The sequence below is a fragment of the Leuciscus leuciscus genome (genome assembly GCF_965113295.1).
Source record: "Leuciscus leuciscus genome assembly, chromosome: 11".
In the NCBI taxonomy this organism is placed as follows: domain Eukaryota; kingdom Metazoa; phylum Chordata; class Actinopteri; order Cypriniformes; family Leuciscidae; genus Leuciscus; species Leuciscus leuciscus.
In genome coordinates, this window is record NC_138735.1 from 5,169,575 (window position 1) to 5,192,732 (window position 23,158).

Consider the following 23,158-nt stretch of genomic DNA (forward strand, 5'->3'; position numbering starts at 1 on the left):
CCTTTCTGTGGTATAAATACAACGTACAACAAAACTACAACTCCCAGCAGGCCGTTGGGTCCATTGGCTGCGCGCGCACACACACTCAATAAATCAATTAATGACACTTACCAATTAGAAAACGCAAATGCATACGTCCTGGGACGGTAACACCAGTCAAATTAAATCATTCAAGGAAAATACATCTTTGCAGTGCATACACAGAAGTGCCAATAATATATTTTCACTGCATTTACAATTGCAGAAATAAAGCTATGGAGATCGTTATTACAATTAGAAATCAGAAAAAAAAAAGAAAAAAAAAAGATTTTTATTTTTATTTTTTATATATGTCCAAATAGAAACTGTTATTTAAAATGGTAATAATACATCACAATACTGTAGTTTATAGCCTAGGCTACTATATTTTAATCAAATAAATGCAGGCTGGGGGAGCAGCGCAAGAGACTTATTTCAAAAACATTAAAAAAATCCACCAGACACACACACACACAAGTTTCAAGTTTTGAAAAATACAACAACAAACAGTACTTTTGAACGGTACAGTTGGTTTCATTACAACATTTACACTACATTTATTCATTTAACATAACCTTTATTGACTTAGAAAATGAAGAAAATGACAGGCTAATTAATATGTTATATGAATTTGTGTTTCAATATGTGGCATCGTCAGGTTTTCATACCTCAAATTAAAACCCAGTGATGTCTAATGGTAACAAAATAAAAACGAAACTAAGATTATGCCCTGTATCATGAAGAAAACATAGGTTTATTTTGTGTTACATGACACCTATTGGTGTTGCCTATATGAACAGTGCTAATTCAGGTTAAGAATACACTGTGACAGAGGCAAAACAATTTATTAAAATAATAATAACAACAATAACAATAATGATTATGACGACGCATGCAAAACAGAGAGAAAAGACTCAATTCTATTCGAATAATTACACAATACCACTGTTACGTTCCCAATTCATTTTCTAGGGGCAAAAGGGAAAGTAGCTTTAAAGCAAAAATGAACAGCGACAAAGAAAAGTGAACCTATCTGAGTCCCAGCACACAATACACAAAGTAAGATTTCCAATACATTTATTTACAATAAGTGATAAATACAGTGCAAAAAGAATCCTAAACAAACAGCTCCAAAAGAAAAAGAAATGAAGCCTGTTCTTCAGGAGCAGGTAAAGCCAAAACAAACAAAAGATCTCACTACCCGGTAGAAGGAACACCTACAACAATCAACACAAATAAACAACAGAACTCTTACCTTACTTCCTAACTAACAAAAAACAGGAGAAAATGAGAAAAGAAAAATGGCACCCACTCCCTACTGCTCCAACACTCAACAATGGGCAAGCAATTCAAAGCTGCACACTACAGCCGTAACAACACATTTAAGCGTAACAACACACTTAAGCTTAACATACACCAACAAGAGCAACACTCCAAGTCTGGTAACACAACAGTCTCAGGCCACATTTACACATAGCCGGGTATTTAGAGAAACGAATATTTCTCCCCCTCCGTTTTCAAAAATAACATCGTGCACGCAATATCGTTTTCAAAAAAAGTTGTCGTTTACATCAACCCGCATAAATACAAAGGGGCGGCAGTGTAAGGAGAAGGATAAAGCCATGCAAGCCAATCAGAATCCTCAAAATCGACAACGACGAATAGCACGAGCGACTTCCTGTTCCTTTCAAAACAATAGACATGGCGCGAGGTTCGTTCGTGTGGACAGACAGCGAAGCAAATGCAAACAGGCCAAAAGCGTTTTCACAAAAGTAAAAATGAGTACCACTTTAACAGCATCCATGATCAAATAGTAGCCAAACAAACTCATAGACAGTATGGAACAAACTCTGAACATAGGGCGCTCACATGACGTAAGCATTTTCTGGCGCATAATGTGACGTTTGAGAACCTAAAACCCCGTTTCTCCCAGTTGACACGGCAACACATAACCGGCGTTTTCAGAAATCTCCACTTTGGCCGGAGTTTTTAGAAATAATCGTTCTCTGGGATAAAAACTGCGTTTTCGTGTAAATGACAGGCCAAAACACAGGGAAATATCTGCGTTTTCCCATCGTGTAAACGGGGCCTCAGGCTCTTGGGAGAAGAAACCTCTCCCAGTCCCAGTCCCAGTCCCAGTCCCAGTCCCAGTCCCAGTCCCAGTCCCAGTCCCAGTCCCAGTCTCTCTCTCTCTCTCTCCCCCCCCCCGGCTCTGCTTAAATACTGGATCCTCTTGCCATTGATGAGGAACAGCTGGTAGGTCCCATCACCTAGATTAGGACAGGGAGGAGCACAAGAAATTGGACAAAAAAAAAACAAAAAAAAAAACCTTTTAATATATGTCCAAATAGAAACTGTTATTTAAAATGGTAATAATATATCACAATACTGTAGTTTATAGCCTAGGCTACTATATTTTAATCAAATAAATGCAGGCTGGGGGAGCAGCGCAAGAGACTTATTTCAAAAACATTAAAAAAATCCACCTGACACACACACACAAGTTTCAAGTTTTGAAAAATACAACAACAAACAGTAATATTGTAAAGTATAATAACAATTGAATTTATAATTAGCCTATATAGGATTATGTAATGGTTCACAAAATTCACGGTTCAATCACTGTCTGTTGTTGCATTGAGACTCTGGTAGGGCTTTATTTTGAAATTCTCGTCAGCAAAATAGAGGGAAAACAAACAATATTGACAATATTGTTTATAAAATGTTACTCACCATGTTCATTTATGGTAAATCTGACTGTTCCGTTGCGTTCGCACCACATACTTGATAATCGTGCTGTAAACATTGCCTACGCCAATAGCAGGCGCTTATAATCGTGACGTGCGCCAATGGCAGCTGCAAAGGAGAAGCAATATGGGAAATACCGACTGTTTTAAGGAATAAACGCAGAATTTTTGGTTCTTGTCGTGTTTAACACAATCTACACTCGATCGCGCGAGGATATCCATCGTGAAAAATCGCAGCTTGAATTTTTTTTTAGTTACCATCGAAGTGAAAGACAGGTCCTTTCTGTGGTATAAATACAACGTACAACAAAACTACAACTCCCAGCAGGCCGTTGGGTCCATTGGCTGCGCGCGCACACACACTCAATAAATCAATGAATGACACTTACCAATTAGAAAACGCAAATGCATACGTCCTGGGACGGTAACACCAGTCAAATTAAATCATTCAAGGAAAATACATCTTTGCAGTGCATACACAGAAGTGCCAATAATATATTTTCACTGCATTTACAATTGCAGAAATAAAGCTATGGAGATCGTTATTACAATTAGAAATCAGAAAAAAAAAAGAAAAAAAAAAGTTTTTTTTTTTTTTTTTTATATATGTCCAAATAGAAACTGTTATTTAAAATGGTAATAATACATCACAATACTGTAGTTTATAGCCTAGGCTACTATATTTTAATCAAATAAATGCAGGCTGGGGGAGCAGCGCAAGAGACTTATTTCAAAAACATTAAAAAAATCCACCAGACACACACACACACACACACAAGTTTCAAGTTTTGAAAAATACAACAACAAACAGTACTTTTGAACGGTACAGTTGGTTTCATTACAACATTTACACTACATTTATTCATTTAACATAACCTTTATTGACTTAGAAAATGAAGAAAATGACAGGCTAATTAATATGTTATATGAATTTGTGTTTCAATATGTGGCATCGTCAGGTTTTCATACCTCAAATTAAAACCCAGTGATGTCTAATGGTAACAAAATAAAAACGAAACTAAGATTATGCCCTGTATCATGAAGAAAACATAGGTTTATTTTGTGTTACATGACACCTATTGGTGTTGCCTATATGAACAGTGCTAATTCAGGTTAAGAATACACTGTGACAGAGGCAAAACAATTTATTAAAATAATAATAACAACAATAACAATAATGATTATGACGACGCATGCAAAACAGAGAGAAAAGACTCAATTCTATTCGAATAATTACACAATACCACTGTTACGTTCCCAATTCATTTTCTAGGGGCAAAAGGGAAAGTAGCTTTAAAGCAAAAATGAACAGCGACAAAGAAAAGTTAACCTATCTGAGTCCCAGCACACAATACACAAAGTAAGATTTCCAATACATTTATTTACAATAAGTGATAAATACAGTGCAAAAAGAATCCTAAACAAACAGCTCCAAAAGAAAAAGAAATGAAGCCTGTTCTTCAGGAGCAGGTAAAGCCAAAACAAACAAAAGATCTCACTACCCGGTAGAAGGAACACCTACAACAATCAACACAAATAAACAACAGAACTCTTACCTTACTTCCTAACTAACAAAAAACAGGAGAAAATGAGAAAAGAAAAATGGCACCCACTCCCTACTGCTCCAACACTCAACAATGGGCAAGCAATTCAAAGCTGCACACTACAGCCGTAACAACACATTTAAGCGTAACAACACACTTAAGCTTAACATACACCAACAAGAGCAACACTCCAAGTCTGGTAACACAACAGTCTCAGGCCACATTTACACATAGCCGGGTATTTAGAGAAACGAATATTTCTCCCCCTCCGTTTTCAAAAATAACATCGTGCACGCAATATCGTTTTCAAAAAAAGTTGTCGTTTACATCAACCCGCATAAATACAAAGGGGCGGCAGTGTAAGGAGAAGGATAAAGCCATGCAAGCCAATCAGAATCCTCAAAATCGACAACGACGAATAGCACGAGCGACTTCCTGTTCCTTTCAAAACAATAGACATGGCGCGAGGTTCGTTCGTGTGGACAGACAGCGAAGCAAATGCAAACAGGCCAAAAGCGTTTTCACAAAAGTAAAAATGAGTACCACTTTAACAGCATCCATGATCAAATAGTAGCCAAACAAACTCATAGACAGTATGGAACAAACTCTGAACATAGGGCGCTCACATGACGTAAGCATTTTCTGGCGCATAATGTGACGTTTGAGAACCTAAAACCCCGTTTCTCCCAGTTGACACGGCAACACATAACCGCCGTTTTCAGAAATCTCCACTTTGGCCGGAGTTTTTAGAAATAATCGTTCTCTGGGATAAAAACTGCGTTTTCGTGTAAATGACAGGCCAAAACACAGGGAAATATCTGCGTTTTCCCATCGTGTAAACGGGGCCTCAGGCTCTTGGGAGAAGAAACCTCTCCCAGTCCCAGTCCCAGTCCCAGTCCCAGTCCCAGTCCCAGTCCCAGTCCCAGTCCCAGTCCCAGTCCCAGTCCCAGTCCCAGTCTCTCTCTCTCTCTCTCCCCCCCCCCGGCTCTGCTTAAATACTGGATCCTCTTGCCATTGATGAGGAACAGCTGGTAGGTCCCATCACCTAGATTAGGACAGGGAGGAGCACAAGAAATTGGACAAAAAAAAACAAACAAAAAAACCTTTTAATATATGTCCAAATAGAAACTGTTATTTAAAATGGTAATAATATATCACAATACTGTAGTTTATAGCCTAGGCTACTATATTTTAATCAAATAAATGCAGGCTGGGGGAGCAGCGCAAGAGACTTATTTCAAAAACATTAAAAAAATCCACCTGACACACACACACAAGTTTCAAGTTTTGAAAAATACAACAACAAACAGTAATATTGTAAAGTATAATAACAATTGAATTTATAATTAGCCTATATAGGATTATGTAATGGTTCACAAAATTCACGGTTCAATCACTGTCTGTTGTTGCATTGAGACTCTGGTAGGGCTTTATTTTGAAATTCTCGTCAGCAAAATAGAGGGAAAACAAACAATATTGACAATATTGTTTATAAAATGTTACTCACCATGTTCATTTATGGTAAATCTGACTGTTCCGTTGCGTTCGCACCACATACTTGATAATCGTGCTGTAAACATTGCCTACGCCAATAGCAGGCGCTTATAATCGTGACGTGCGCCAATGGCAGCTGCAAAGGAGAAGCAATATGGGAAATACCGACTGTTTTAAGGAATAAACGCAGAATTTTTGGTTCTTGTCGTGTTTAACACAATCTACACTCGATCGCGCGAGGATATCCATCGTGAAAAATCGCAGCTTGAATTTTTTTTTAGTTACCATCGAAGTGAAAGACAGGTCCTTTCTGTGGTATAAATACAACGTACAACAAAACTACAACTCCCAGCAGGCCGTTGGGTCCATTGGCTGCGCGCGCACACACACTCAATAAATCAATTAATGACACTTACCAATTAGAAAACGCAAATGCATACGTCCTGGGACGGTAACACCAGTCAAATTAAATCATTCAAGGAAAATACATCTTTGCAGTGCATACACAGAAGTGCCAATAATATATTTTCACTGCATTTACAATTGCAGAAATAAAGCTATGGAGATCGTTATTACAATTAGAAATCAGAAAAAAAAAAGAAAAAAAAAAGATTTTTTTTTTTATTTTTTATATATGTCCAAATAGAAACTGTTATTTAAAATGGTAATAATACATCACAATACTGTAGTTTATAGCCTAGGCTACTATATTTTAATCAAATAAATGCAGGCTGGGGGAGCAGCGCAAGAGACTTATTTCAAAAACATTAAAAAAATCCACCAGACACACACACACACAAGTTTCAAGTTTTGAAAAATACAACAACAAACAGTACTTTTGAACGGTACAGTTGGTTTCATTACAACATTTACACTACATTTATTCATTTAACATAACCTTTATTGACTTAGAAAATGAAGAAAATGACAGGCTAATTAATATGTTATATGAATTTGTGTTTCAATATGTGGCATCGTCAGGTTTTCATACCTCAAATTAAAACCCAGTGATGTCTAATGGTAACAAAATAAAAACGAAACTAAGATTATGCCCTGTATCATGAAGAAAACATAGGTTTATTTTGTGTTACATGACACCTATTGGTGTTGCCTATATGAACAGTGCTAATTCAGGTTAAGAATACACTGTGACAGAGGCAAAACAATTTATTAAAATAATAATAACAACAATAACAATAATGATTATGACGACGCATGCAAAACAGAGAGAAAAGACTCAATTCTATTCGAATAATTACACAATACCACTGTTACGTTCCCAATTCATTTTCTAGGGGCAAAAGGGAAAGTAGCTTTAAAGCAAAAATGAACAGCGACAAAGAAAAGTGAACCTATCTGAGTCCCAGCACACAATACACAAAGTAAGATTTCCAATACATTTATTTACAATAAGTGATAAATACAGTGCAAAAAGAATCCTAAACAAACAGCTCCAAAAGAAAAAGAAATGAAGCCTGTTCTTCAGGAGCAGGTAAAGCCAAAACAAACAAAAGATCTCACTACCCGGTAGAAGGAACACCTACAACAATCAACACAAATAAACAACAGAACTCTTACCTTACTTCCTAACTAACAAAAAACAGGAGAAAATTTGAAAAGAAAAATGGCATGAATAATGTCTAAGCACTAGTAGTTGTGTTCACTTGCAGTGCATTAGCAATCTTCCCATTGTGAAGTTGTACATGCTGGTATTCAGGATGATGCGAGTCGCTGATGCAGAGGTCTCCGTCAGGAACTCTGAGGTGTGGCCTCAAGGTCTTTAAGGTGTCCCTCTGACGAGATGAGGCTCTGGTTGAGCTGGCCAAATCCAGCTATAGATAGATTTACGATGACGTCACATTTCTCCCGCAACTCCTTACGGCACCATCTTGTGTGTCAAGTGGGTCAAAGCATTTGTGTTACGGAGCATTATAATATCCTGAATCGGCATTATTCTGAACATGAAAATCATACGATTATTCTCCGTTTGGCTGGAGTTAATGTTCAGTGCTGCTCTTGTGAACATTTAGAGGTTTTGTGCTCTGGAGATGTGACACTTTATCTAATCATTTCCAAGATGGGCTAGCTAAACGCGCTAGCTCTCATCGGCTGTCAAATCGCTGTAACGTTACCCAGGTGGCTACTATCGACACAGCCCTTGAGAGGTGTTGGCTGGGCAGAAGCACACTCTGACGATTGTCCACCTTCATCACTTTCTCTGTGGCCACATCAGCTGGTCGAGCCAGAGGCAGAGGCAGAGGCTACACCTGGAGCACATCGCTCCGTGCCTCTGCTCTCCATCTCTCTCCTACACTAAATTAGTTCGGAGCGTTGTGTTGTTGTTTTTTTACCCAGATGGTGTTGTCTTGACACTGAGTCTAAATGTACCGTATAATAAGGGCTGTGCAGATATCAGCCGCCTGGCTACAGCGATGTGAACCGTCAATGCAGGGCTCCAGACTAACTTTTCCATGAGGGAGAGAGAGCAAGACAGCGCTTAGTTTGGAGACGGTGAAGTCTTGTTTACACTTTCGCCTGGCTCCGAAGAGAGAGGGAGTGCGCGCGCGACCGGCTCTCTCTCTCTCTCTGCTCGTTCTTTCAGTTAAACATGCGACCAGTTCATCTACATTACTCACCGATCAAATAAGACTTTGGCGGGCGCTAAAACAAGTTCAATGCAGGAGAATTCATGCGTGAATTTAACTGAGTAGTACATGACCATGCACTCGCACAAATGCGACCACATACAATTTTAACTCGCACATTCTAACAAAATAATTGTATGCTTCCAGAGACTTTCTTCCTCTTAATTCGTCACGCACTAACGGTGTGGATGAGATACTTGGCAATGTCCATTTCCTGAATATCGGGGTACGCCGCAGGATTAGCCTACATAACCAGTCCTCTTTCGACATTGTGTAAGGATCCTTTCCATCGATATAACTCAATTTCTCATCATATCTTGCCTTGCAAACATCGTCTAATGTGTCCCTGTAAATAACCTTCACCTTGTCGCCAGGTTTGGAGGAATTTGTCATCGTTATCTCAACACAAAAGAGTCAAAAATACTTTATATTAACTGGCTTTCTATTAATGTAGCACAGTGAATGAGCCGTGTCTCCCAGTGGCTTACTGACAGTTTTGACACACAACATGGCGGCGCGCCGCAGAGGATAATGGGTAATTCGAGAAACGGAAACCCATCTATTGAGCTGTGGAGGTACACAACATCATGCATCATGTTACCTTATTATTCCCTAATTGATCTGTCTTCAACTTCCTACTCTTGCAAGTGTACCAAGTGGATATACATATCTGAACTTTTTATACTTTACATTCATTGGTACATTTCAAATATTGGTCACACTTTAGAATAAGGCCCTATTAGTTAATGTCAATGCATACATAGGCCTATGAATCTTTGTTACAGAAAATAAAATACAACAGTTCCACAACGAGGCAAGGCAGCGAATGATCCATCTGTTGTATTCTTCATTTCACAGGAAACGAAGGACACTTTTGGAGGCTGCATGTGAAGGAGGCTTAGAATTGGATCAGCCTTCGTCGTGCCACGGTGACTCAATCGGATGCAGCCTCTGAATTGGGAAGCAGCAATGGATCCTTCATGGCCTTACCTTCCCCAGAATTCATTGCACACAATTGACGACAGGATTTCTTTGAGAGAAATTGCCGAATTACACTTTTAAATGCAAGTAATGCTTTTTTAAACAAACAAACAAAACATTATTTTGGCTAAAGACAATTTCAAAAGAAAGTATGCAATAAAGCATCAGTTGTATAAAAAAAGTATAATGATTAAATTACACTTAATTTTACACTATTGGTTCTTTTCGGTCTCTATCCTCTGTGAGTTCATGGAGTAATGGAGTGTTTGAGAATAGGTTTGTTAAATACATGGACAGAGGATAGGTTTAGAATACTTAGATATAATGAATTATGTTTTCCTTCAAGAAACCTAAATAAATAGAAAATATTATAGGGTAGACTGTGTACAGTTGAGACACCTTAAATAACTTGCGCGCGCAGCATGCACAAGTTGTGATTTTTGCTGTGCACATGCGTATTAGTGTCCTCTTTTATCCTGCAAAATCTGAAGACTGGACGCGTCTCCGATCAGAAGATATCTGCAAAAGTTTTTTTTCTAAGGTAAGGCTTGCATCGTTTTTTGCGCACTCAACTATGAATAACCTATTATCCTTCTGTGACTGTTAAACGTAACTGGTACCATTACAAACGTTATTCTGTGCCCTAAAAATTGGCATATTTCATGGTATTGAGTCATGCAAGCTCAATGCAAAATCTAGAGAAATGTGCGAAGTGGCCAGCGGGGGATAGTTGAGACACCGTACCCCAATAGAGTTATATTACAAAACACGCTGTTTATTTGTTCAGTGTTATGATAACAGGTTAAACGTCATAATTGGCCAGCATAGGACGCAATTAAAAATACAATTTCATATTTATTATATTTAAACTGTAATACAGTTACTGTATATTATTAATGAATATATTTTTCTAACATGCATGTTAAAGATAACCTAGCAAGTTGTCAAATAGACAAGGTGGTAAAATGATATCTGTTTGTTAAATATCTTGTTCATGTTTTATACATTTTAACGGTGCTAATTTACATCAAATTAATGAATTTAGAAAGGATGAACAAACAGACATGTTGCCCAATTGTTATTTTCTTCATTTCCCTCATTAGAAATGGGTGTCTCAACTGTACCATAGTACTGTCTCAACTGTCCCGTACATTGGTACAGTTGAGACAGAGTTGACACAAAAAGCACCTTATTTTTATTCGCTAATTGTGGAAAATATAAACTACTTATGGGTATTATTGATTGATAATATATTTGATTGATAATATATTAGTCTACAAGCTAATGTAATGTCATGTGGCATTTCATGTGAAAATTCAATTCTTTTCAGTATGTATTTTTGTGTGAAAAATCAAAACTCAAAAAGTGTCTCAACTGTACACAGTCTACCCTAATGAATGGGATGTGGTGGGAGAACAATTTGCTTTTAGTCATGGAACAAACAACAGTGCCCGTTTTATTTTATTTGTTGAAGAAATATAAAAAGGTCTTTATTGCTAACAGAGTTTGGGGTAAACATGTAGGTCCTATTTGAAACTATACACACACAAATTGTGTATAGAAGAAGACTGGAGCTAAAAAAGAAAGGATCCTCATGGTCAATGTTGTGAGGTCTATATAGTTAAGTTTATTTAGTGAATGTGAAGAAGATGATGAGTGTAGAAGTGTTTTAGAGTTGCCTATTAAATAAGAAGAAAGTAGTGCTACATAGATTCTATTTAAGTGAGATGTGGAATAATAGGCTAATGAACGCTTAAATGTTTTATTACTGACTGATAAAGACAGGGGACCTGATCTGCACGCCTGACTCGAACACCCGCTTTCACTACACAGCGCACACCGCCCTCTACTGGCGAACACAGGTATGAATAATCTGCTGTGGCTCCTACAAATGCATTAATCCGTGTAATAAATATGTTTGTTTTGAGTTTATCAGCACACAAAACTGACTGGAGTTATTAACTGTAAACCTTACTGGTGATTAAACTCAAGTCATTTGCCAATAAGGGCAACCATTATACACTAACTTACTAACTAAGAGTGAAACTTCTCGCCATATTAGACATTCTCTGCTATAATGTTGGTTAGTAAGTTAGTATATGTTATATGTTAGGTCAGCATATCTTCAGAAGGCCACCTTCAAAGTTCTACCACTGGACCATTAAGATACGTTAGTTAAGTAGGCGGATATATTTATGTATTCGGACAAATTCTAGAGCTGACTTTATGTACAGGACTCGTTGCACAGTTGATTTTTTTTCCCTTTGAAATAAATAGCAAAAAGTCATAGCTGAGACTATGTGCATGATTATGCTGTATTATTCTACTTGATAAAAACGTATTGCAGCGAGATTATGCGTGCAATAGAACTAGAACAGCTACGTCCGTGTGACTGTTATTCATGCGCAATTGAGCATCCACATCAAAGAGCAGGGCCTCGCATTTCAAGTTCACACAGGGCCTCGCACCCCACCTGCGACGGTGCTACCTACAATATCACATCAACAAGAGTGCCGTTTTCCGTGCACAACTGCAAATGTGATATTTATTTTATATAACAGTTAAATTAACAATAAATGAACATTGTGAGTTATTGAACGAATCAATTTAATATGTTAGACAAACGTCCGACTAAAATATTTTGGAAATCATTTCGGAAAGAAAATTTCAGCTAAATTTTGCTGAGCAACGGTAAATATGACTAGACCTTAACCTGTTAAAAGCTTGAAGCAGTCTTATACACGAAATCTGTATCCGTACACTTTACACCCCCCAGCCTTATTTCAATCTCACCTGTTGAGTTCTTGTTCGCAGGAGAAGCCTCCACGGCACCCTGAGCTGTTAGGCGAGTCTGTAATAGTGTAATAGTGAGTACAGGCCGTTTGTGTTTGTACATTTCTTTGTAATATAGTGTGATGTTAATTTTCCAATACTTTTAAATATGGTTTAAATGTTTATTTGTGCTTTATGTTTAAAAAGGAGTGTGTGTTATGTGCATTTATTCATATCATTATTTTCGCTTGGCATACCAGCGTGATGACGTCATCGCACGCATTTCATAGTAACCCGCACGCCACGCGAGTGATGCTTCATTCGTAGTAAATGCAGAGAAGAGAAGCCATCACAAATGCGTTCTTCTCTTCATTGTCTTGTTACTTACAGGTAACTGCAAAGTATAATGCAAAACACTCTTCCGATTTAAGCATAAACACTGTTAATATAATATGAATGAGTTGTGCGTGGGTTTGTTTTGTTATATGAATAGTGCGTCATGAGTTTGTCATGTTGAGCACATGGTTAGCATAAGTGCTCCGCGATTAGTGCCAGAGTCCGCCACATAACTGATTAAAGTATAAATACTATTCGAATCTATAATGTATAATATTGTTTAGCGTTATAAATTATTTCTAATTTACATACGTGGTCGTAATCGACGGTGATGTCTGTAAACTGTGTAATGCGTTACATTTGAGTGAATGTAGTTGAGTGAATTTCACATGTCTTGTCATTCAATGTAATACATCAGACAACGAACTTGTATGTGTTCTAAACTGAGAATAGGGAGTGGATTCTTAATGTGTTTTACATCATTCTCATGTTATTATTGTGTTTTATATATAAAAATTATCCATTAGGGTGTCACTTTGGCAATTGTAAACCCTGAATATGCAAAATGTTTACAGTTGTAATATGCATATACTTTTATTGATTCGTAGTAAATGCATAGACGAGAAGCCATCACGAATGCGTTCTTCTCTTCATTGTCTTGTTACTTACAGGAGTACTACAAGTCCAGGTCACTTTTGGCTCCACAGGAACTTGACCTGGCAGCGGAGGGCACATCATCTCTTGGAGGCGGTCGGAGCTCCACTCGACGCTGTACATCCCTCCATCTGGGCTCTGCTGGCTGCCGCTCTGCCTCTTCCCGTAAGCCTGACCTGTGAACACAGAGACAGAAAACTCAGAAGGCAGAGGAGCGAAATCATCAGAACAGAAACTACAAACCTCCAGATCATCCGTCTGAGTGGAAGCAGCTCCTCCGGATCTGGAGCGGCCTGAGGCTGCAATATTTCAGACATCACATAGTTAGTTATGTTTTGATAATAATCAATGATCAATGTCAGTGGTCAATTACAAATTGTTACAATTGTTACTCAAATTGAAAGGTTTATTTCACATGCAAGGAATCAAATACATGTGATCACTTAGCTGGGAAAATTGGCGGATCAAATGGGTTAACGTTCCCTCGCACAAGTTTCTGCACATTAATTTAGTCCATCATCATACCATAACAAACCATAAACAAATGAAAAACTAGAGCACTCACCTCCTCTTTCACCCATGTGAGCCATCAACGTCCTCCTCCAACCTGCAATAGAAACAATACAAAATACAATACAAAAACAATAATACAATACAACCCTCCTCTGAAATACTACCAAAAAAAGTCTAATAATAAATAAATAAAACAAAAATAATCAAATTAAACACAAAATTAAATAAAACTACAAACTCCTAGTTTAACTCCCAAATAATAACAATTAGATAAAAGTGTCCTCAGAAATAATATGAATATGAAAAAAAGGAAAATATTATTATTATTATTATAAAGCTTCATATATATCCTCCGATCTGCTCCTTCTAGAATATAATAGGTTTTCTCTCAGGAATTCTCCGAATAGCTTCAAAATCGCAAGATCTGCACAGAAAATACTCGGCAAAAGTCAATCTGAATTCGCCTCGTTTCTCAATCAACAGACAGCGATGTTTGAGTGTATATTTTTGATTTTGAAGTCAGAATTAATATCATATCACACGTCGCTAATAGCAACTAAAATTCGAATCATCATCGCACGCACATCTGAAGTCGGCATCAATTAATCTACTACGCAACCAATCGCAGCGTTCGGGAGGAATCACATGACCTCCAGTCAGCTGATCATCAAATCCTGCGTCCTGTAGCTCGGGTCATAGCGATGGTATTATAATCATTTAATCGTGATATTACTTGCAAAACAACCCGATATACATGCGAAAATGTCATCATTCAAAACAAATAAAACTATCCGGACATAAATACAAAAGATGGAGTATTTGCATGCTGATGATGACTATATAGTGACGTTTAAAGCCCGACACGCTTCTGAAAGGATTGTTGTGTGTGAGAGAACGTTGTGTGTGTTTGTGTGTGTGTGTGTGTGTGTGCCTCCAGGTATGTTAGGTCAGCATATCTTCAGAAGGCCACCTTCAAAGTTCTACCACTGGACCATTAAGATATACGTTAGTTAAGTAGGCGGATCTATTTATGTATTCGGACAAATTCTCGAGCTGACTTTATGTACAGGATTCGTTGCACAGTTGATTTTTTCCGTCTGAAATAAATAGCAAAAAGTCATAGCTGAGACTATGTGCATGATTATGCTGTATTATTCTACTTGATAAAAACGTATTGCAGCGAGATTATGCGTGCAATAGAACTAGAACAGCTACGTCCGTGTGACTGTTATTCATGCGCAATTGAGCATCCACATCAAAGAGCAGGGCCTCGCATTTCAAGTTCACACAGGGCCTCGCACCCCACCTGCGACGGCGCTGATTTCAAATACATAAATATTGACAATTTGTAGGCTGGCCTTTATGTATTTACTTATTAGGGTGGGGGTGCTGCTTTTGTATAAGAAACAAAATCAAGTCTATGAAACTCGTCAAAACTCTGCGAATCACAACAAGCGAATCGGTGGGTTTTGACATTGTTGATGCTTTCAATCGAGTTGCGTGTCCTCCTGGATGAACTTTCACCGATGATCCTTCAGTGACAAGCACTAAAACACTGTAACGAGATGAATAATTGTGATTTCATGACCAAATGTTTTGATGGAAATCACTTGACTTGGCAATCACAATCATGATCTGGATCAATGTGATCATTTGCATTTAATCATTTAACACATGCTTTTATCCAAAGCAACTTACAAGTGATGAACATCACAATGTTATCATAAAGTGACAACTGATTTTGATTTCTGAAGCTTGAATATGTTTATGGGCCAGAATCTAAACCAGAGCCCTGTGTGGAAAAACTCAAAATTGAGAGACATAAACTCGCAATTCTGACTTTTTTTCTCACAATTGCGAGTTTAGGCTAGCCTATATCTCGCTTCTCGCAATTCTGAAATCTTTTCTCAGACGTGATACACTGTAAAATCTAATTAGTTGGACTTACTTAAAAAAAAAGCATGCAAACCTATTGCCTTAAAAAAAAAAAAAGTAAGTGAAATAGGAATAGTATGTGGTACTGACAAATGCTTAGTTAGTATAGTTCACTTACACAAGAGTTCTAGTAATTAAACAAGAACTGTAGAGAGTGCTTGATAATTTACTTTAAATAAAATATAATTGTTACCATTGTTATGTTTTGCATGCTGAATGTTGAAGTCTGTGTGACTCAAGTATGATCAATTGCAAGATTGTCACAAATATAGAGGGATTATATCAACACAATTAAAAGTTTCACAAGATGTGTAGGACATAAGTGTTAGCAACAAAATTACAAAAGATCATTAATTGACACGAAATATGTTATACATCATTCATTCATACATATACATACATACATACATAACTTCTCTTCATTTGAAACCAAATAACTGATTTCTTGTTGCAATCACTGCATCAATGGGAAGATAATTAAAGTTCCAAGTGTCCAACCAAAGGGATCACTAATTGCCATAAAGGTGACTAAAAACATTTTAGGAAAATCAACATCAATTTATGAAGTCAGCTTATGTGATGTTCTCTCAAATAGTCACCCTCCTAAAATAATTGCCTAAGTCATTTTTTGACAAAAATGAATATATATATATATTTTTTCATAAGTCATCTTCTCATGATGCTGGCCACCTCTGGTAAAATCACCCACATCCTCAGTTGAACAGATCATGCAATTCTACCCCTGTAGTATAATGGCCTATGTCAAGAGTTTGACTTAGGCTGTTTTATTTTGCCTAAGTCAAAAGACAATGAGACTTAGGCAATTTTACAAGCTTTTCAAGATGGCAGTTGCATCAAGAAGAACGAAAATCTACTCGGCCTCTGAAGTTAGGTTCAATTTTTTGTGTTTTCTGAGAAACCTGCAAAAATGACTTGGGCAATTATTTTAGGAAGGTGATGAAATGTATCAGTTGTATTCAAATTTCATCATTCAAGATGACTTTGGGAAATGAGTGAATGCAAACAGAGTCCATTAAGTGAAAAGTCCATTAAGATTTTCCCTGCCTCAAAAACCACACTCAAACTAATCAATTAATCTGAACTTGGGTTTTCTTAGTAAACAAAGCTTAGTATGTGAATAGTACAGATTACTAGATTTTTACAATTAAGTTAAGACATTAAGGAAAGTTAACTAAAAAGTGTTAGTTAGAATCAATGGTGGATTTTACAGTGTATAAATTCACAATTGTGAGTTATAAAGTCCAATTGCAAGTTATATCTCACAATTCTGACTTTATAACATGCAATTACGACTTTATGTCAGTGTCACGCAATTCTGACTTTATAACACACAATTGCGACTATATCACAAAATTCTGACTTTAAAACTCGCAATTGCGACTTAATATCACGCAATTCTATAAAAATAAAAAATAGAGATGAAAAAACAGAATTGCGAGATAAAAAGTCACAATTACCTTTTTTATTTTTTATTCTGTGGAGGAAACAAGCTTCCATAGGCTCCGTAGAATAGTTATTGTGGTGAAAAGAAAACAATACATTTAAAACAGTGCCATCTAGTGGCCATTAGTTCAAACAGGTAAGGTAGGCTACTGTAGGTGAAGGTAGGATTCCAATCCGTTTATTAAAGGGATAGTTCACTTTGAAATAAATTTTTGGTATGTTTTAGCTTACCTCAAGGGCATCCAAGATGTAGGTGTCTTTTTTTCCGCAGTAGTTTCAATTTTGATATTTTTAGGTCAAACCGTTCTTGTCTGTCAGTCATATAATGCAGGTCTATGGTCACGGTCTCAAAACACAAGCACAGAGTCCAAATTAAAACAATTCCCCGTCGTCCAAATTAAACAATTCCCCATCGTAAGTACACATTGATGGCCTAAGACACGAAACGAGCGGTTTGTGTGAGAAAACGAACAGTATTTATATCGTTTTTACCTCTTATACACAGCCATGTCCAAGTGATCTGATCTGACGTGTGCGCAGACTGGTGCATAGATATATACACTAGATGTCGCCTTAAAGACATTCGTTCCAATGAACTGCCGTAGACAAGGCGACATCTAGTGTGTATATATCTATGCACCAGTCTGCGTACACGTCAGATCAGATCACTTGGACATGGCTGCGTATAAGAGGTAAAAACGATATAAATACTGTTCGTTTTCTCACACAAACCGCTCGTTTCGTGTCTTAGGCCATCAATGTGTACTTACGATGGGGAATTGTTTAATTTGGACGACGGGGAATTGTTTTAATTTGGACTCTGTGCTTGTGTTTTGAGACCGTGACCATAGACCTGCATTATATGACTGACAGACAAGAACGGTTTGACCTAAAAATATAAAAATTTAAACTACTGCGGAAAAAAAGACACCTACATCTTGGATGCCCTTGAGGTAAGCTAAAACATCCCAAAAATTAATTTCAAAGTGAACTATCCCTTTAAACTGGCCTGAACTGTCAATCTACAAGTTCTAAATGTAAACTGACATCCTGAGGTGACATTCAATTGTAACTGACATCATCCTCTACTGCAGTTTCCTGTGTTAACACCGTGACTGTGATGTTATGTTTATGTTATGTTTATTGTACGGCTACAAACCACAAAGAGAGAGAGAGAGAGAGAGAGAGAGAGAGACAGAGAAAATGATCCTATAAGACAGTTTTTAAGCTAGTAAGTGAAATTATATTTGATAAGCAAACATAGAACTGCAAATACTCTAATTTGACATATTTTTGACTATGGAATGGTAAAATACTTGTCATAAATATGTATGTAAGAGCTCCTGAAAAAAATAAAACAAATTCCTTGTGTGTTTGCGCACACTTGGCGAATAAAGCTCATTCTGACTCTGATTTTGATTCAGTTATCTTTAAGCTGATCACATTCTCATTCTTTTTGCTTTCCAGGGTGAAATAAAGTTAGGTCATTTTATGATGAGACGTGAGGAATGGACACTGACGGAAGTTATTTATACACCACTGAATAATATTTGTTAAATCATAATTTCAAAATTCTTTATACACTTACAGTAACATGTTTTGCACTCACACACATTAACAAGTTATTGAATTTGCATTGAATATGTTAAAACAAATGATCTTGTTGTGATTATGTGGCATCCACTGTCTCCTCTCCACCAGTAAGCTGGTGTGTGGTGGGCGTTCTGGCGCAATATGGCTGCCGTCGCATCATCCAAGTGGATGCTGCACATTGGCGGTGGTTGAGGAGATTCCCCCCCCTTCTATGTAAAGCGCTTTGAGTGCAGAGAAAAGCGCTATATAAATGTAATGAATTATTATTATTAAAGCACCAATTTCTGACTAAACTTTAAACAACATTGGCTTGATGGATACATTTATTATCAATGTGTTTTCTATTTGTAATTTTTGATGAGATTACAAACAGTTAAAAAAAAGCAAATAGCAACATTTCTAAAGAAGTGCATATACAAACAAAGAAGTAAAACTCTTTTCATGAGTTCACACTTACATTTGAGGGGGTAAAGTTTAATGCGTATTTGGCGTGCTCTCCGGAGGGAGGGCTCCGAGCTCGGAGTTCGGCCCGAACCCAGAGTACTCCCCCCGTATGTAAGTGTTTAGGACTAGAAGTGTGGAGAAGGGGTGGTGGGGGGATGCTGCAAAAACTGTCAATGGATTGAGGTGAGACTGCTGAGTGTATATATACCTCTTACCATTGATTGCTGAGTGCTCTCCACTTGTGTTAATTATCTGAACGTGCTCCTCCCGAACTTTGTTAATAAAACCTCTTTTGGATGCATTTGCTTGTGGGTGATGTCTAGGTAATGACTTTTGAACATCCTAAATGTTTTTAATGCCATATAGTTTAGTGACCATTAACCACATCTTGTTTTTCATAGTTGTCAGTCACACTGGACATTTATAACCACACATAGCGCTTTACCACAGTGAACCACTAATGTGAAATGTGCTGTTGTATCTGAGCTACAGACCACAGCCGGTCCAGAAAGTGTGTGATCATTTCAGAGAACAACAGATGGAAATTCTCACCACAAGACTGCAAATGAGTTTATATCTTCTTATTTTAATGCATGATGGTTGTTTGAAAGGGCATTAGAGTGGATTGGTTCAGTTAATCCAAATTTAATTAGTAAAAAAAAAAAAAAAAAAACAGTGTTGATGGGGTCATGAACTGGATTATGTTATTATTTTATAATGTTTCCTGGGGTGACCCTATAATGTTAATATGATTTTTACATCAAAAATTGTCATAATTTCGAAATAAAAGGCATTTTTTCTAGCCTGGGCGGTTTTCAGTTTGGCCGATTGGAAATGGAGCGTTCTTTGATCGCATTCTGTATATAATTTAAACAGTTTAAAAAATATTATTTTCATCCTACTTAGAGAAACGATGTGAAGTTGATCTTTTAGTCACTGGCTTGATTTACTGATGCATAAACAGTATTGAACGATTTTGAGAGAAAGATAATCTGTCTGAACTTGAATAATTACACATCAAAAATCACTGATCACAGATCAGGCATTAGAATAAACATGGTTACTTACATGTGGCGTAACCCCCTCGAAAATTAGATGATTCATCTCAAGGGGTTAATCCTAATAAATTCATTTCTAATAATGTGTTCTCATTATGAGTTTGCTTTTAGATTTTTGTCCAGATCACAGATGAAAAAACCACAACAGCCAAACTCCTCATGAGGATCCTTTGTGTCTCCATTGTCACAGTCGATCTTCAACTTTCACTGCTTGTGTCTGAGAGATTATATTCAAGACTCTCACTAGCTCACCTTAAATAGTCAATAAAGCAGAGCTTAACCCTTGTGCTTTGTTGAAAACCCTGTAACACCTTTTGTGTACTCGGTCAAAAATGACCGGCCTTTTAAAAATTGCTTGTAAATCGTTTGTTATGCTATATTATCACCAAATATTGGATTCAATCTTTTTTATCAACTTGTCTGTCAATTGGCACAGGTTTTCTATTTCTTTTTGGAACTGATTGATCATAGGCCTATAGACCTCATCGATCTGAGCTCATGCACCTCAGCTTTTGAGTAATGAAAGCCTGATTTGTGGATAAATTTGTCAATATTCAACAAAATATGACAGAAGTGTGCTTTAATATTTAACTAGGAAGTTTATTTTGAAATGCTTTTATTTGTACAAAATGTAACAAAGTCACACTTGTGGAGTTCACGGTCAAAAATAAATTACAAAAAATTGCTTGTAAATCGCTCGTTATGCTATATCACCAAATATTGGATTCAATGTTTTTGACAACTTGTTTTATTTCAATTAGGACAGGTTTCATATTTGTTTTTGAAACTGATTGATTGTTCAAAAAAACAAAAAAAACGACTGAACGAATGATACACGGATTCTATATAACTTCCCAATATTACCCTTTTTGTTTTTTAACGTCTTGTTTGGGGATGTGTGCGTACAGTAGCCTATGCAAAGTAAAAAAAAAAAGTTTATTTCTGTTTATGCCTTTGCTTGTGAATCTATCCCATAACATGTTTCATTTGTTTATTTGCTAATCCAAATAAACACTGGTTGAGAGTTTTTTGGCTGATAAATTGCATAACCTACTCTGTGCATTAGGTGCTGTTCTCCACTAGAGGGCGAACTTTCTATTACTGTAACACAATTAATTAGTATACTACATACAAATGTTTCACCCAAAAACGAAAATTCTCTTATAATCTGCAAAATATTAGTATTCTGTTATCTTTTTTCCCATTCAATTACAGTCAATGGGGACTGGCTCTTTTTTTTTTTACCTCAAAAAGGACTCGGAAGCAATAGTATCATTATAAGAGAGAAGAAGAGAGAAAGTAATTCTGATTCTTAATAACACGAGGATTTATATGTGAACCTGGACCACAAAACCAGTCACATGGGTCAATTTTTTTTTTAAATTGGGACAAAAAGGACAATAGGACAATATTTGTCTGAGATACAGCTATTTGAAAATCTGGAATCTGAGGGTGCAAAAAATCGAAACAAAATAAATGTTTTATATATTTACGGTAGGAAATTTACTAAATATCTTCATGGAACATGATCTTTACTTAATATCCTGATGATTTTTGGTATAAAAGAAAAATCCATAATTTTGACCCATATGTGTTGTTGGCTATTGCCACAAATATACCCGTGCGACTTGTGACTGGTTTTGTGATCCAGGGTCACATATTTCTTTAATGATCTAGCTTAAATATGATTAAATACAGTACAAACTGTTACAGAGAAAAGGCTGGATGTAAGTAAGCAGTGTCATTTTTCCACCAAAAGTGCATTTCAAATTTAAAGGAGATAAAACAAAGCAATTAAGTGAAACTTCTTTTAACTTTCACATAAGCTAAAGGGGTCTAATGGGACCTTTTTTGCCTAAATAAACATATATATTCTATTTGAATAAATTGATATAGATAGATTTGCGGCATCTTTAGGCCTCCATTGGCTCAGTCCTCAATCTCCTTCAGACCTGAAGGAAAGATGATCATGTTATACGTTTTTTTTATTATTTTTTTTATCAATACACAAGCATCATATTAAGATGTCATATTAATATAGGCTCGTACCTTTCAGTCTGAATTGAATCCAGCGCGCTGTTGGATCAGAGCAGTACTTGTCTTTCTCTATAGAATCTGCAGGACAGATATACAGTACCACTGAAATGAACACAATATCAGGCATATAAAACTGTGAAATGTGTGTAGAGAGAGCTTACACTATAGCATCCACACACGGACTCAGAGCATTCTGATGCTTGTATCCAATCAGTTTACAGTTTTGCTCGATTGCTTAAACACATTTCTTGAAACTATGCCTCATATTCTCAAAACAGTAAACACAAATCTATAACATCTCACCCAATTCCCCAAACATCTTATTTTCAGGTCAAAATGAAGCTCTACACTCAAAACCATTCACTCTTACTGAAAAACCAAACTTTGCCCTCAGACATCACACACACTACAACATAGTCTTACACACTGGTGCAATACATTTAAAACAACATTTCCAAAACTGGTAAGTTATGTTGCTTGTGGTTGCTCTATCTCTATCTATATGTGAGGCAATTTGATGCATTTCTTTTTATTACAGTATAGTGCAACAGCGACAGTACATGTATGTGTTGTAACAGCACATAGTACAGCTCTCAAAAGTTACAGAGCAGTCTGAAGTAAATCTCCTGTACCTGTTTTTCTCCCGGAAGGTTCTTATGATTGAGGCGACGGTGAAGCGACTCAAATTTGGCCTTACTCGTATCCCAGCCTCCCTCATAGTCATACCATGGACAAAGACATGGGCAACTAGAGTGTCTTGTCTCCTTGCCCTTGCCCTTCACCTTCCTCATCCTCTTCCTTCACCTCTTCCTCCACTCCCATCTTCATCTGATATTGAATACTAATGCTTTCTAAATGACAACATGGTGTAGGCAATGAGAAATGAAGGGATTTGTGTGTAGAGTTTATAGTGACAGTTCAAC

At 36.9% G+C, this 23,158-nt stretch overlaps 2 long non-coding RNA genes across 2 annotated transcripts; both read right to left on the reverse strand.

The window, feature by feature from the left end:
• Positions 1-19,001: 19,001 nt before the first annotated feature.
• On the reverse strand, positions 19,002-19,833 carry LOC309509843. Its single transcript, XR_014210090.1, has 2 exons — positions 19,428-19,833; positions 19,002-19,129 (listed from the first exon to the last, which is right to left on the reverse strand). It is a non-coding gene; the product is annotated as an uncharacterized lncRNA (long non-coding RNA).
• A 2,248-nt stretch (positions 19,834-22,081) lies between these two features.
• Positions 22,082-22,313, reverse strand: LOC309509936. Its single transcript, XR_014210123.1, has 2 exons — positions 22,248-22,313; positions 22,082-22,150 (listed from the first exon to the last, which is right to left on the reverse strand). It is a non-coding gene; the product is annotated as an uncharacterized lncRNA (long non-coding RNA).
• Between the last annotated feature and the right edge of the window lie 845 nt (positions 22,314-23,158).